At 47.6% G+C, this 14,909-nt stretch overlaps 1 long non-coding RNA gene across 2 annotated transcripts; it reads right to left on the reverse strand.

The window, feature by feature from the left end:
- Window positions 1-7,935: 7,935 nt before the first annotated feature.
- LOC139051769 (uncharacterized) lies at window positions 7,936-14,449 on the reverse strand. Of its 2 annotated transcripts, none has more exons than XR_011509543.1 (2): window positions 14,224-14,449; window positions 7,936-8,697 (listed from the first exon to the last, which is right to left on the reverse strand). It is a non-coding gene; the product is annotated as an uncharacterized lncRNA (long non-coding RNA). The 2 variants fall into 2 exon arrangements; XR_011509542.1 differs by having other exon boundaries at window positions 7,936-8,789.
- Window positions 14,450-14,909: the final 460 nt, after the last annotated feature.

The following is a 14,909-nucleotide window of genomic DNA, read 5'->3' on the forward strand; positions in this document are numbered from 1 at the left end:
ACGGCCGCTTCCAGCGCGAATTCCTCCGCATAGAGTTCGGGCACAGCTGCCGCGTCTGTGACCGGCTCTGGTTCGACGTGAATCTCTCCATGGTGAGCTCGGTGCGGAACTTTGAACAGAAGAGCTCTGCCTTGCGAGTGCTTTGCTAAGCCTTCCCCGACGCCACCGACTACGACGATGACCACGACGACGGTCGGACGTCGAGGACGAGGACCAGAGTGACGATAATGACGAGTGGTACTGAAGCACTGCACATAATAAATTGTGATGCATGTACTGTGGCTTCTATGCGTGTGACTTGGCTGGGGCTTGTGCGGCTTACCGGCCTGGCCGTGTATGACCTCGCAAAAACTTGGCGAAACTTAGCAAATCTCGGCGACACTTAGGACGAGCATAGTTCAGCCATGCATAACCTCGTAAGACTCAGCAAAACCTGGCAACGCTTGGTTTGCAAGCCATGCATAACATCGCAAAACTTAGCAAAACCTAGCAATACTTAGCAAAAGCCGCAACTAGCTCCTCTGTGACCCAGCCTTGCACCACTAGTATAAACTGTCCACATTTTTTTTTTCAAATGCGAAGCTTTCTTTGCGAATTTATGGTACTTTGAGTCTATCCAGCTACCCTCCTACGCCGCAGGGCTGGCGGTGTCTACCAACTCGAGTCGCGGGGTATATGCTCACGTTCGCGTTGCTGGCGTGGTCGCGGCATCTTGGTCATTAGAGCTCCGTCATACGACTCTCGCCTTTGATTCTCGCGTACTACCTGCGCCGAGCCGGATGGAACGCGTAAGATCCTGGCATGTCGGCTGCGGAACACCAGGCGGTGGTTGCTTCTTTACGAGCAGCGATTCAAAGGCAAGTTTCTCACCCCGTGCACGCCAGCTGGCTCCTTACGTTCACAAGGAAGCTCTCATGGAAGGCCGCAGCTTTGACTACAAGGGCGTCAACTGAGACATTGCTTCCCTCAGAGGTTTACTTGAGCAGCTCGAGGATGGAGTAGCACTGGGGTAGTACATGGCGCCGAGGAAGGGTATCGTGTTCGCAGTGATCGAGCAGGAAACCCCGTGTTCTTTTTGCTCTCAGCATGCCAGAGCTCCACAATGAGCGCCTGATCAAATTCATCGAGTGAATCAAAGAGCCTGAGGCCGCAGCGGGGTCGATGCCACAGCGAGCTACCTGAAAAATGTTTCGCATAACTTATGTTCCCGCATTATACGTATGATCTGCATTTTTTCACGGAAGGTACATGCCCCGTCTGCGAAAACAGCGAGAATGACTCGTAGGTTAGACGCAGCCTAGCTGGGCGAGGGAAGCGAGCGCCAGAGGAAGAGTAGGGTGCCTATAGGTTGAGAGGAGGTGCGCGGGCCGGGCAAGATCAACGCTCCCTAGACAGAAAAGCCTGAGTGCTCGGTGAGTGACGTCACAGGGAAGAGGCCGGTGGCGTGCTTGGGGATACGGGTTGAATGAAGGGATCACGGCTGGGTTCACCTAGCAGCAGTATGCTTCCAATGACCACTCCACACTTTTTCTTCAGTCAAAACTGCGGAATGAGCAGCAGAAACCTTAGAAAGCATTTATTTAGAGGCACGGAAGAAGCCGCCAGGGGGCCAGGGAGTGCGTACGTGGTTCAACTCGGCTCCGTGGAAAGTTGCTTTGTCTGGTGGAAACAGTGCCAGTTCATAGAAATAATAATGTGATCGCCTATCGGAAGTGCCAAGGATCACCTGGATTACAATTTTATGACTGTAAGCGGACTTTTGGATGTTTTACGGCCACTTTTCTGTCGACCGCGTCTCGCACCTAGCTAAGGATAACGCTAGCGTTGAACAAACGCGGCGGCTCGGCGGCAGCCGAAGCCCCCGGCACCCGCTTCGGAACCCCGCTGTGGAGGCACGAGGACCATGGAGGTGACCGTAGAGGGTACAGAAATTATCTCCGAAGAATTGGGAACAGCGGATTGGATCACGAAATTGGGAGAACATGTCAAGGAGCTGCAGGACCTTGTGAGAGGCGAATGGTGAGAAGGCCAAAACATCGGCGAGCGGATGGAACGCGGAACCGCGTTCGGAGAAGGCAAGAAGGCAGCAGCGGCGAACGCCGCGTATAAGAGGCTGGGGCAGAAAATCGCGGAGCGTTCAATTGCGTCGCAGCTTCCGCGATTACCAGCGAACGACTACAATATCATCCTTCGGCCGAAGTACGGGCTGGCGCTAGCAAAAGTTCCGACTACGAGGCTGAGTGCGGCGGTGCGCATGGCAGCGCAAATCCCGTGGGTTAAGGGGCAATAAAAGGATGTGCTTATTGTTAACGACAAGCAAGGCACCCTGATTTTCAGCACCCCAGACATGGACACTGTCTGGAAAGTGACCAAGATTAAGTCTGTCAAGATCGAAGACAAGGACTACGAAGTCACGGCGTACTCTGCGCCACACGAAGACAACGGGCGGGGTGTGGTGCACGGCATCGACCCACGATTGACAATAGAGGAACTGACAGAGGCCTTCGGTAACCCGAGGAACCCATCGATACTTGGCGTTAGGAAGATGGGCGACTCCAGCTCGGCAATCATCACCCTCAAAACGAGACAGTCCCGAGGTGGATGTACTGTCAGGGCGTACTTCTGAAGTGTGTGCTCTACAAGAAACGCTACGAGGTGTGCTACCCATGTGATGAGCTAGGACACAGATCCAGATCGGACGTATGTGTCAGCGAACAAGTTCAATGTCGGGTATGCGGAATGACGTCTCCACCTGAGGATCACGCATGTGAGCCCAAGTGTGAGTTGTGCGGCAAAGGTCATTTGATGGTGGACCGGTAATGCAAAGAAGCTTTCAGGACCCCTCACACGATAAAGGAGAGGCAATGGGAGGCCAAGCTGCGCTTGGAGGAGGAAGAGCGAAAGGCGAAGGAGGCCGAAGTAGGAAGGAGCAGATGGGAAAATAATCAAGGCAGATCCAGTAGTCCGTCAAGACAGTGGAGCATGTCGAAAGGGAGGTCGGATTCCTTTCCGCGACTGCCGCAACGGCAAGAAGGGAAGAAGCAACAGAAGGCCAGGCCCGGGAATGCGGGGACCTCCGACAGTGCTGTCGTCAACAATCCAGCGAGATCGACGTCCCCGAACAGAAAGGTGGGTTGGGCAGGCAGGGACTCCCAGGATAAACGCGATGAGGAAATGTTTCAGATTAAGGAAGAGAATCGCATGCTTAAAGAACAGCTAGCCGCGATGAATAGACAAATTGAGGAGCTTAAAATAGCCCTTAAGCTTAATACAGCACATGTTAAATAACCGCAAGTGTCGCCAAAGCCAAATATAGAAGGATCAGAGGAGCAGATAGCGTCTGCATTTCCTGCTGAAAAGAGGGCTAAGGAAATGGAGAAGCCTATGATAGATAAGGACATAGAGACAGTGATAGACATTAAAATAGCGAAACTGGAGGAAAAATTTGAGACCAAATCTGGTCAGGACGATGAATGGCGAAGGCCTTCGAGGAACGCATGTTGGGGATGTTCCAAAATCTGACACAGAAGTTGCATCAGCGAGACAACAATCTCACAGAGCGACTGCATCAGAGAGATAATAAATTCGCTGAAGAACTGAAAGGGACACTAAAGTGAAAAATGATTTCTTCTGCATCAGTAAATTACCGTTCTACAACACGAAAAACACCACTCTTACGACGATAAGATGTTTGGTAAGCCAGAAAAAGCGCAAGAATGAAAGACGGGTGGCGACGCCTACTAAAATTCCCGCACCTGGAGGCTGTGACGTCTTGGATTTTCATGGCATCTTCTAGGGCCTACTAAATATATATAGCGTTACAGATGGACTACAATGGGTTCTAAAGGAACCAAATATTAAACATGGCAAGTTTCAGGAGCCTTTATTCAGCCAACGCGGCCCAAATGCGAAAACATACTTTGGAATCCCTGACGTCAGGCTGACGTACCGGCGCTGAGGTTTCGGTGCGAAATTCAAATACTGATACTTGCGCCTTCATTTTTTCATCTAATAATCAAACTATTTTTTTAGATGACTGCCTGCGGGGTTCTCAAACAATGCTTCACTGGACCAAACTGATTTATTGTTTCGCTTTAGTGTCCCTTTAAGGCAGAATTTGCGAAGAGGGACCGGGCATATGAACAGCTCACCGGGCAAGTATTAGTAAATTAGATTTGTCAGCTAGTTGGCAGTCATGCCTCACAGATCCAGTAAAAACACTGTTTGGCAATGGAACTGCAGAGGCTTCACGCGCAAGCGTGCGGACCTACAGGAATTCCTGAGGAACGGGGATCGACTGGAGCTAATAGCACCACTGGAATGCGGCAGAAAGGCAAAATTGTCGGGCTACAAATTCTATGTAGGCGAAGGCGAAAGCACGGAGGTGGCCACCCTAATCAGGCGAAATGTCACAGCGGTGTAGCATGACGCCGGAAGTGCACAAATCGACCACGTCCTCGTAGAACTGATCCCGCAAAGAAAGAAATGTCTACAGCTCTCCCAGACAAAGAAAATGCGACTTCGGGGATCTCTTTGTGACGACGCGACGTAAAATTAAGAACAAACCGCTGTTGATCGTGGGGGACTTTAACGCTCACCGCACGGCATGGGGATATAAGCAGACTTCGATCAAAGGTAGGAAATTGTGGGACGACATACAAACTCATAATCTGGATTTAATAGCCAACCCGATGTAGCCTACGAGGAAGAGAAATAGTGTCGCGTGTGATACGACACGCGACCTCAACCTTGACGGGGAGCGGCACTAAAGCCACGTGGTGCAATGCAAACGAAGACTTAGGCAGCGGACAGAACGCTCAGTAAGAAAGATGAGGCTATGTGGAGGAAATTAAAGACGCGGGTTTTTCCAAACCCCGTACTCTACAGCAAGTGGCATTCAGGAGTATTCACGTCAAAGTGCGAATTCTGTGATGAGGCAGCAAATCTCGTTCACATGGTGTGGACATGTCCGGCTGAGCATGATAGCTCGCGCACTCTAGAATCCTTGGAGGTTTTGCTCCGCTGCCCAGACCCCAACATGCAGCAGGACATCATCGGTCATGCCCTTGCTGCTGCTGTGTCTCAAGGTATTCCGACCGACGGCTAGGGGTGAAGGGGGAGAAGCATTTCTCTCCTGACGTTCATTGACTGGTGTTTTTAAGAAAGTTGTTCCTCCTCCTCCTTTAGAGGCACAGATACAAAGAACCTTTGTAAAGTTTGTGCAGGTATTGATGCCAGCAGCTTCTTTTAGCGTCGCGCTTTGTAGTCTTTGTAATGTACGTTTATTGGGCATTATTATTATTATTATTAATATTATTATTATTATTATTATTATTATTATTATTATTATTATTATTATTATAGCCCTTACTTCATACCTATTACTGCAAATAAATGAATCCATAAAGACTTTTGCTTCCATCATTTTACTTATGGTTCTTACGGCGCGGCAATGATGGATGTAACGCACTCGATTAGCTTCACAATTGCGTATGAACGATTTTATTGGGGACACATGTACTTATCTAAATCTGGATTATGCTTAAACGAATAATTTCGCTTTCGACGCACTAATTACCGCAGTCCACTAATTTACAACTTGGAAATGCGATATGAAATATTCGTGCTGCCATTTACAAGGAAACAATTGCCTTATTGCGCAGAGTTTCAGTTTTTCTCTTCCTTGCCTTTGCATTGGCATCTAACATTTTGTCATTAATCTTGCAGCAGTAGTTCTTCAATAAAATATTGTCAGGGCACCACAAAAGGTACCCTAACACAAATTCACATCTGTGTCCATCATCGCAGGCGTCGAACTCTGAGGAATCACCACTGAAGAGCAGTTTGAGCGCGAGGTAAGCGACGTTCGTTCGTTGACGGCAAATATAGCTGGATAGACAAGCCCTCTCCTGCAAAGCTGTTTCACGAGGTCGTACCGTGAAACAATTCTAAAATTACTGATTTAAAGGCACTTTCTGTAATTGAACAATTAACCTTTCCGTATTTTTCAAAAGTAACTATTTAAAGTTCAGAACATCTTACCCTGGTGTGCGGTGATACAATGAAGTCTGTACGTGGTATCGCCCAAATCCAGGCACTCTGGGCTTCTTCATCTTGCGGAAACTTGAAGACGGAATTTTTCTGTCCCGATTTGTAATTTCTTCGGCGATTGGGCATGCAGCACTTATTAGGAATATCTTGGCATGGCACTCTACATTCCGGGGCAATGAAGACTCGCGGCAATCGCAAGCACAGCACAAGTTTAGAAACTACATGCGCTGGTCACGTCCAGAAAAAATGTGCGTTCGGAAGCATGCAACAGCATGGCCGATTATGCCGGGACTTGTTTAACCACGAAGCTACTCAAGGAGCGGCAGGGCTCCTGGAACTTCGAATTGTCGCTGCCGTCGTCCTCTCGGTCTTCTCCGAATAGCCAGGGTTAACCATTGTATATCTTCCGCGCTTCATTTTCAACACATGTGCGCCGCTAGTGGCTTCGCAGCGCGCTACCCGGAACTTCCACGTAGGCTTCTTCTGCGTGACGTAGTTCAGGGTGGTAAGGAAGAGCTAGAAGGCCTTAAGTTCTCTAGAGGGTGTTGGCAAGATACAACCGAAGCAGAAGATAGTGCCAGCCTTTCCTCCTTTCCTCCACAAGAACCACTTCTCACTTGCCGTCATGAACTAGAGGCGATCTAAGGAACGCGTCTCTCCTGGCCGTCACGCTTGTACATGGGTTTGCAGGAACGCAAGCAGTGTGTTTGCGCGCCATCGCAATTGTGGCTCTGGGGCGCGATCGGATATTTTTGTTCGAAGCGCGTTCTGTCAACGCCCTCTAGACAAGAGTTCTCTTGAGGGTGTTGGTTTTGTTCGGTTGCTGCAACGTCCCAAAGTGGGCGTATGCAGAATTTGTGAGAACGGCAGGAAGGGAGCAGCCAATCGGCAAGCGGTGATCTCCCCAGACGTTGTGTCGCCTCGTCTGTTGTGTGCTTGGGGACCATATCCTAGAAAATGAAATGTTTTTCGCTTTCTAATAAATCAAATGCTTATATGAAAAAATATATATTTATTCTCAAGCTTAAACACGTTCACAAAGAGTAATGCTTATGACTATTAGAATTAATTACTATTAGTTTATCTGCAAGGTTACTAGGGTTGTCGCGCACAGCACAAAAAAAAGGAGGAAGAGTGGCCCACTCGGTGCACTTTTCAAGATGTCGTCGCATCGGAACGTGCCGCTCGGCCCCTGGGTTCTTAACATTCTTAACACATCCTTACAGTTGATCCCCCGAGACGAGAGCCCGAAGGCGCGATCTCTCCCTTGGGACTTTTGGCATCCTCAGCCCGTCCAGCCATTGCCCGCCCTGTCAACAGTTTCGGTAGGCGAGACGCCCGGACCAGTGGTTTGCAGGTGAATTTTCACATTTTGCATTTCATTTTTTCATTGCAGTCAGTGTCCATAAAGCAGTGTCTTACTAGAATAGGATTTTCAGACCACTGCACGTGGTGCCAATGGGGTGGCCGAGCAGGAGGCGGTCCAGGAGTGCCCGAGTGCCCCAGCTCGTAAGCTGGAGTCATCTTGTCCTGTTATTTGTACCAATATCAACGGTTTAATGGAATCATCCATCGGTATATGACGCTTGTTACCATGTCAGTCCTTTCAAACATGTGTTACGTAGGTTTCTGCTGTGAAATAAAAAGATAGCTCGTAAGTTTTCTGCACCGCAACGCCAAAGGCTTCGTCAAGTGCCGCTGGTGGGTGCCCGCGAGGTACAGCCACGCCTCGCGGCGTTGCACGCCCGGAGTAGTGGGTGCAGCAGCAAACCAACATGGTTCGTGGATACTATTTCTGCACACTTCGGATATGTCTAAAAAAATGATACGTGGCAATTGGTTGCAGCGGAGAAAGCTTTTAAATAACTGTGAGATAAACAGGTATTCTACCTTGAAATTAACAAATTTTATGGCAGAGAACTACGTTTGTGCAAATATTTGCTATTTTAGAATATACGATAGAGCGTCTTGCTATTGGGTATTTTCTTCAAGATCGGTTCTTACTAAAAAATTACTCTTCGCCCATCCATACAAAAAAAAATCCTAGGTATGTAAGGAGCTGAATTCTTAGCCTAGTCCCGAGCACAAATGCACATTTCGCCACTTAAACCGTCCCATCTTCATGCCATCGTCGATCATTGGCCAGGGTATGTTTTGCATGCTGGAGCAGTATATCTATAGGACGGAGAATTGCTAATAACTGCACAACCACCCGCCAGGCAAACTGGTGAGTAGCCATGAAAAGGGCTGTTTGGTGTCTTCTCGCGCAGAAGTGATTGGAGGTGTGAGATGCATTTGAAGAGGTGACTGAAAACAAACTCGGGCGCCACTATGGTCGGTCCAAACAACGGGCATTGCTTGTACACTGAACTCGGCCCCATTCACGGATTCCACTGCGCCAGTGGATTTTCAGCGGATAGAAAAACGTTGTTCACGCTGAGACTCTTCGTAAACAGAAGCTTCATGCGAAGTGTCGGTAGCGAAAAATTCTGAGGTGACATTGGCGACGTATTTCTCGGTTTCCAGCTTAATGCTGAGCTCCGGGATGCGGTCACCCTCCAGGCCGTCGTCCTGAAACAGCTGGGCAGCCAGGCCAGGCTGCACAGGGAGGCTGCCGACCGACAGGCTTCAGCCCTGGAGGCCATCCTGCAACAACAGGGCCAGGCGTTGCAGGAGCTCCTCAGCTTGGGGGCACTGTCGCGGGCCATTGCTGCGGCACTAACGAATACTGCAGCGGCCTGCGCAATTATTCTTTCATTAGATGTTTGTAGTTTTCTTTTTAATCGCGAGCAAATACTGTTGCAGTGTATATTTTTGAATCTTCACCAAAGGTCGTTGCAGTGTATTTTTAAAACATCTGCAGCAAAGGTTGTTGTATACAGGGTGTTCGAAGTGAAGCTTTATGGTTTTCCTAAAGTTAGACACTAAGAAGCACGCGAAGACCACCTTTGCAGATAAGTTACGTGGCCAAGGGGACACCAAGTGAGATGACAATAATGAAGGACAGCAGCCCAATGAAATAAAATCGAATAATTAACTTTTTGTTGACTCCAGTAAGTCGGTATGTTTGCATTGAAAAATTAAAAAAATTAGATTTCGAGGTTTTACGTGCCAAAACCACTTTCTGATTATGAGGCACGCTGTAGTGGGGGACTTCGGAAATTTCGACCACCTGAGGTTCTTTAACGTGCACCTAAATCTAAGTACACGGGTGTTTTCGCATTTTGCCCCCATCGAAATGCGGCCGCCATGGCCGGGATTCGATCCCGCGACCTCGTGCATTGAAAAGTTAGAGGCAGTCGTGTTTCTGCACAGTATCAGTTGGAAGAATTCTTCTAGCGTGTCTATGCGCCGAGATATCTGACTCTAAATTTTAATTGTTCGCATGATTAAGCATGCAAGAGAGTTAGGATCGGCGCAAAGCGCCTCCCTGATGAGACGCGGCTGTTGCCTGTGGTGCTTTGTCTGACAACGGCGCGGATGCATTGACAAATATAGTTGTTCCCCTTGCCGTTTCGGCTGGCGAAATAAAAAAATCAAAGAACCTAGAACCGCTGTCGTAACACGCGACCGCGCAGCCTGTAACGATGGCGGTAGCTGCCATGCCGAGATAATGGCGCGAGTGGAGAAGCCCGAGGGCAGAGTGGGCGTGCATAATGGTAACTAGACGAGCGGGCATGGTTCTTGCCTCGGCTACGCAAATAAAGTAGGTGCCGATTTCCAGGCATAGTAATTTTTATTGCAATCAAGTGCTCTATAACGTAAAGCTATTCGAATACGTTTTTATTCCAATCTGCTGACGGCAAATTTGCGTAACCGCCGACGCAAGCGCCACGCAGTAAGCCGCAGTGTTGTTTGAACAGACCAATCAAACCCTCTCCTCATTTATAGGAGGTCACTTTTGTTTGCGTTAAAAACGAATAACATTGTCTGCACTGAGCGGCTTTTCTTATATAAATGGCTGACCATAGGCGAGGAGCTTGCTCAAGTGGAGAGGGATTCGATGGGGCCGAGCCACTGCACTGAAGATAGATTACCGGATAAATAGGGTGATGCCGACGTCTGCGATTTGTCTGCTTCCCCTTTCTTAGCTTGTGGTAGCTCGTCGACAATCACGGTGGCACGCAACGAAAGCTTAAGAATGACACTAAAACGGATCCTCAGCAAAGAAGAGTTGGCAGAGTGAGGTCGTAAATGCGCCGAAAGTGCTCCAAAACGTTGCATGGCCATGCAAAAAGTTTTGTTGTAGGCAAATAAAGCCATTCTCTCCGGCAGATGCGAGTAGCCAGCCATCTTTTATTGCTTTCGGAACGGGGCAGCCTGCGCCTATTCAGAAAAAAAAATCAGTTTGGTTTGCTATATTAATGCATTGTTAACGCGTACGCGTCACTTTGGCGCGGCGAGTTTTTGCGGTTTTGCGATGTGGCGTGACAGGCAAGTGAAGTAGGTGCAGCCCGAAAACTTTTGACCAATAGCCGAGTGCTAATTGCGACAAGGCGTCGAATCAGAAATAACTATTTTTCATTTGTTCGGTCAAATCACGCATAATCAGTGTGTTCTCGTCATATCAGATGGGGAGCTATCGCTGTTTTCGTGACGTCGCGTGACAGACAGGTGGACTTGGGGTGGTCCAAAAAGGTTTTTGACCGATCGCGGAGGGCTGATTGCAGAATTGGAATAGTTTTACGTTATAGTGCCTTTGGAGTCTATATCTAGGAGCACAGACACGCTAGAAGAATTCTTCTAACTGATACTGCGTAGAAACACGACTGCCTCTAACTTTTCAATACAAACTTACCCACTTACCGCAGTCAACAAAAAGTTTATTATTCAATTTTGGTTATTTGGGCTGCTGACAGCGATAATTATCATCTTACTTTGTGGCCACGTAACTAATTTGCACAGGTGATCTTCGCGTGCCTCCCAGTGCCTAAGTTTAATAACACCATAAAGCTTAATTTTGAGCATCTAGGTAGTTTTAAACCTGCAGCAAAGGTCGTTGCAGTGCATTTCTTTCAAAATCTGCAGCAAAGGTGGTTGTGTATAGTCTTAAACTTGCAGCAAATGTCCTTGCAGCATATATGATTTATCTGTGCTTAAGGTTGTTATGTATAGTTTTGAAGCTGCAACAAGGCTTTTGCATATTTTTTTAAAATCTGCATCAAAGGTTGTAGTGTATATTTTTAAATGTGCAGCAAAGGTGGTTGTGTAAATGTTTAAACCTGCAACGAAGGTTGCAGGTTTAAACATTTACACAACCAAAAAACATCGTACGTTTCTTTCTTTTGCATGTCTTTGTCTCAGTGAAACAAGAAACGTGAAGCCTCATTAGAGGTACAATATAGCTTTGAAGAAACATATGCTCTTAGGAATCCTATATACAATATTTCGACAAGTGCATAGCCCTTTACGACGCTTGTAAGAACAGAAATGCGAACTTTTATGTTTACTGTTTGCTATCTTACGGTGTGTAGCATATTAACATGGTGTTTGTCTCCTTAGTTTTATTTATTTTTCACAAACAGCGCATTCCACATGAGGGTGCGTGAGAACTTGGACTGTGCACTGGTTTTAGTGTCGCTACTTCTGAACTACTTTTGGGAGCTCGTTTTTGTGTATTGCTGGGACATTGTTGTGCTATGTGTGTATGTCAGTGCAGAGGAGAAGCAGGCGCATCTTAATGTGTCCATACTTATATTAGAAAATGACGCTCATCTTTCAAGGTGTCTACCAAATCGACATTTCCAAATTCCCTGATTTATCCTGGTTTTCCCTAGGTGCCTTTGCAAGATTTCCTGAGTGACACAGAACTTAGTTCTATGTCAACACCGGCTAACACCATGCAACTCGATGCTCTCACTCTCTAGTAAGCATGTTAAAAAAGAAAAAAAGCAATATAATCCACTTTGAATAGTAAGTAGTAGCGTTTATTTTATTCAAAAGAAAACAGAATGGAGAGGTAAGTAGAATGCACAGCGAATAATATATATTCGAAAAAAAGTCGAACATTTTCAAATGCAAACAGGAGATGCATAAAGAAACAAATATTTTCGAATGTGAGCTAATTCTACCAACTGATAGCGAACTCAGTGATATCAGGCCCGAACATTGCCACAAGTGGAGATTCTCTCTCAGTAGCTGAAAAGTCAACATAACTGTCCTGACATGCTCTCAGCCCGTATACAAGATCTCAGTGTTGGGTTTCGCTGCTTTAAAGTGTTTATTTTGGTTTGGATGAGGGACACCTGCATCTCGGCGTCAGCCAACACTTTGATTTTTGAGCTCAAGCTCCTTGAAACAAGCGGCGGCACATTTTTTTTCCCGATCATTCCTCAATGCATCGGCCCTTTCTTTTATCGTCCTCCTTCCACAGTGCCTTCTCGCCACGGACCATTTGAAGCATGCTCTTGGTCAGTTGTACAGTCTACGTCCGATTTTTCGTACTCCCTAGGGGTCGCGAAAACGTCCGAAAAATTGGGCAGTCCGAAAAAATGGATGCATGTCTTTTACTGTCCTCAAGTGATCAAATCGCCACAGGCACATCCGAAGAAGCTCTGAAGGCCTGCCAGTACACTTATTAGGCATATCGGTGCTCGTACTGTGACAGGAGACGGCGGGTGCACGCGTGCGTAATTAAGGAATATATACTGGATCCCGCAACAATTGCCCCTTCCCACATTTGTTAAGCTTCACCCCAATACTTCCCGTATGCTGCACCGCGTTACAGTACTATATAGAGGCGAAGCTTACCTTCGAAAACTGGCATATTACAACGCGTTGTGCTTTCAGAGGTTCGAAGCCATTGGCGAGGATTACAAAGGCAGAGTCGGCGTCTTTGCTAACAGCGGTGAATTGCTAACCGTAGCGAACGTCCAAGCAGCTAGGCCTAGCGTTGCCACGGTGATGGGTACAGCTGCCAGCGTACTTGCGCGAGCGAGCGCCGGTTCTAGGCAGCGAGATAAACAAAATGGCGGCGGTGGTGGCTTTGATAATTGCAGTTTAGGACATGCTATCACGGCAAAAAATTTCGAAAATCGGACAGCAAAGGTTTCTTGCATACGAAATTTCCTACGTTCTTATACATTGACTTTATGGGGTACGTGGTGGTGCAGCGAAGCACTAAGAATTATCGGGCATGTCCCAAAAATCGGACTCCGGAAAATTGGTCGTTGACCGTACGCTGGCAACTATTCCAGCCAACTGTACGTTGTCAAAGACAATTCGTTACGATTCCTCTCTGCTATTCTAGCTAAGATTAGTACGCCTTTCCTACCTTTGCAATAAAATTACACCCGATTTTTCCTCATAGAAGCAAAAATTCTCCGAGTTTTCCCATAGTATTTCCAGACTAATCAAAATGCCAGAGAATTCCCAGGTTTCCCGCTTTTCAGGGTTGTTAGACATCCTGATTTTTGATGTTTTACCTTAAATTAGGGCAACTTTCTTTTACTAGTGTATATCATACCGGGTAGTTCCGATACAATTTCAGTTCTGAGACAGCACTCATGTCGTGCACTTTTTTTTTTTGTAAGCATCATTCAGTGTTCCAACTTGCCCGCTTTGCAGTCCCAATTCGAACAGGCTTTTTCGGTTTACCCACCTGTTTGCGGTGTGGTCACTTTGGCTTGGTGGTGAACTCGGACATTTGTCCCATTCACAATTAAGACTGCTCGTGCATAAGTGCGAGGCAACATACTTCATAGGAAGGATTGTGTGTTATTGTGCGTTAAAGACAGGGACAAGAAAGAAGCACATGTCATATGCGCTTGTGTTTTGCTTGTTTCTGAACGCAATTTTTTGCCGTGCATAAATAATATGCGCACTTCATCAGGGTGGCATTGTAAACAACCTTCTGTAGCCATGGGGTCATTCATTGAAAGGAGAACCCGGTTTCATTACGATGGGGTAGCTAATGTACAAAATGTTTTCATGCCAAAAATATTGCACCCGACTGGGGAACATAGCAAACCGTAGTCGCAGCTTGATGCTATTAATCTTCTCTCGGGAGGAAATTATAGATTGTATCGCTTGACGTAGAAATGATAAGTCATCAATAAATTGACAGTGACCAACGAGCCCACCGCCACAGAGTACTTATGAACTTTTTCATATCGACAGCGTTCGTTTCGCTTTCTTTTCCTACCTGCGACAAAAACGAAAACAATAACGTACCAAACAGTTCCAGCATTAGGTTGGCGCCTGCCGACGAGGGCGCAGCATGCGGTTGCGTACCCTCTGGAGGTGGTCAGCATGCGCGCCCCGGGATCCTGGAAAAAGGTTAGCCATGCGGTTGTGCTGCTGCTGGCTTCTCAGGTACACCTCCCGCGGTGGTGGCACCTGCACGAGTGGTGGTGGCCGCTCCACATCTGCAGTCTCCTGGACAGCTGGCGGCACCTCACTGTCGTCTTTGTCCTCTTCGGGGGCAGGCTCACGTGCCGCCAAGGCAATGTTGTGGAGAGCGGCGCAAGTAGCTATGATGATGGCTGCTCGACTGGGGTTGTCGAGCAGGTTCGTGTAATGCTGCAAGCAGCGGAATCTGCTCTTCAGGACCCCAATGCACCTCTCCACAGCATTGCGCGTGGCGGTGTGCTCCTTGTTGTAGTGCCCTCTGGGGTGCTGCCAGCTGGATGCCCGAGCCCTGGTATTAAGAGCCATGGCTCCAAGGGAAAGCCGCAGTCTCCTGCGCGAGGACAGGGTGACAGTTTCAGCGATATCTCCATTGTGGCACACATTTGCAGCACTTACCGAGCAAATATTAACCAGGGCGCAGTTCTGCTTTCAGGTAGGCACGGAGAGGGTTCCTACGCCACACCCATGAATCGTTACACGACCTTGCGAAGCAGGGGTTTGATGTCCTG

Source organism: Dermacentor albipictus, unplaced genomic scaffold (genome assembly GCF_038994185.2).
Source record: "Dermacentor albipictus isolate Rhodes 1998 colony unplaced genomic scaffold, USDA_Dalb.pri_finalv2 scaffold_14, whole genome shotgun sequence".
Lineage (NCBI taxonomy): Eukaryota > Metazoa > Arthropoda > Arachnida > Ixodida > Ixodidae > Dermacentor > Dermacentor albipictus.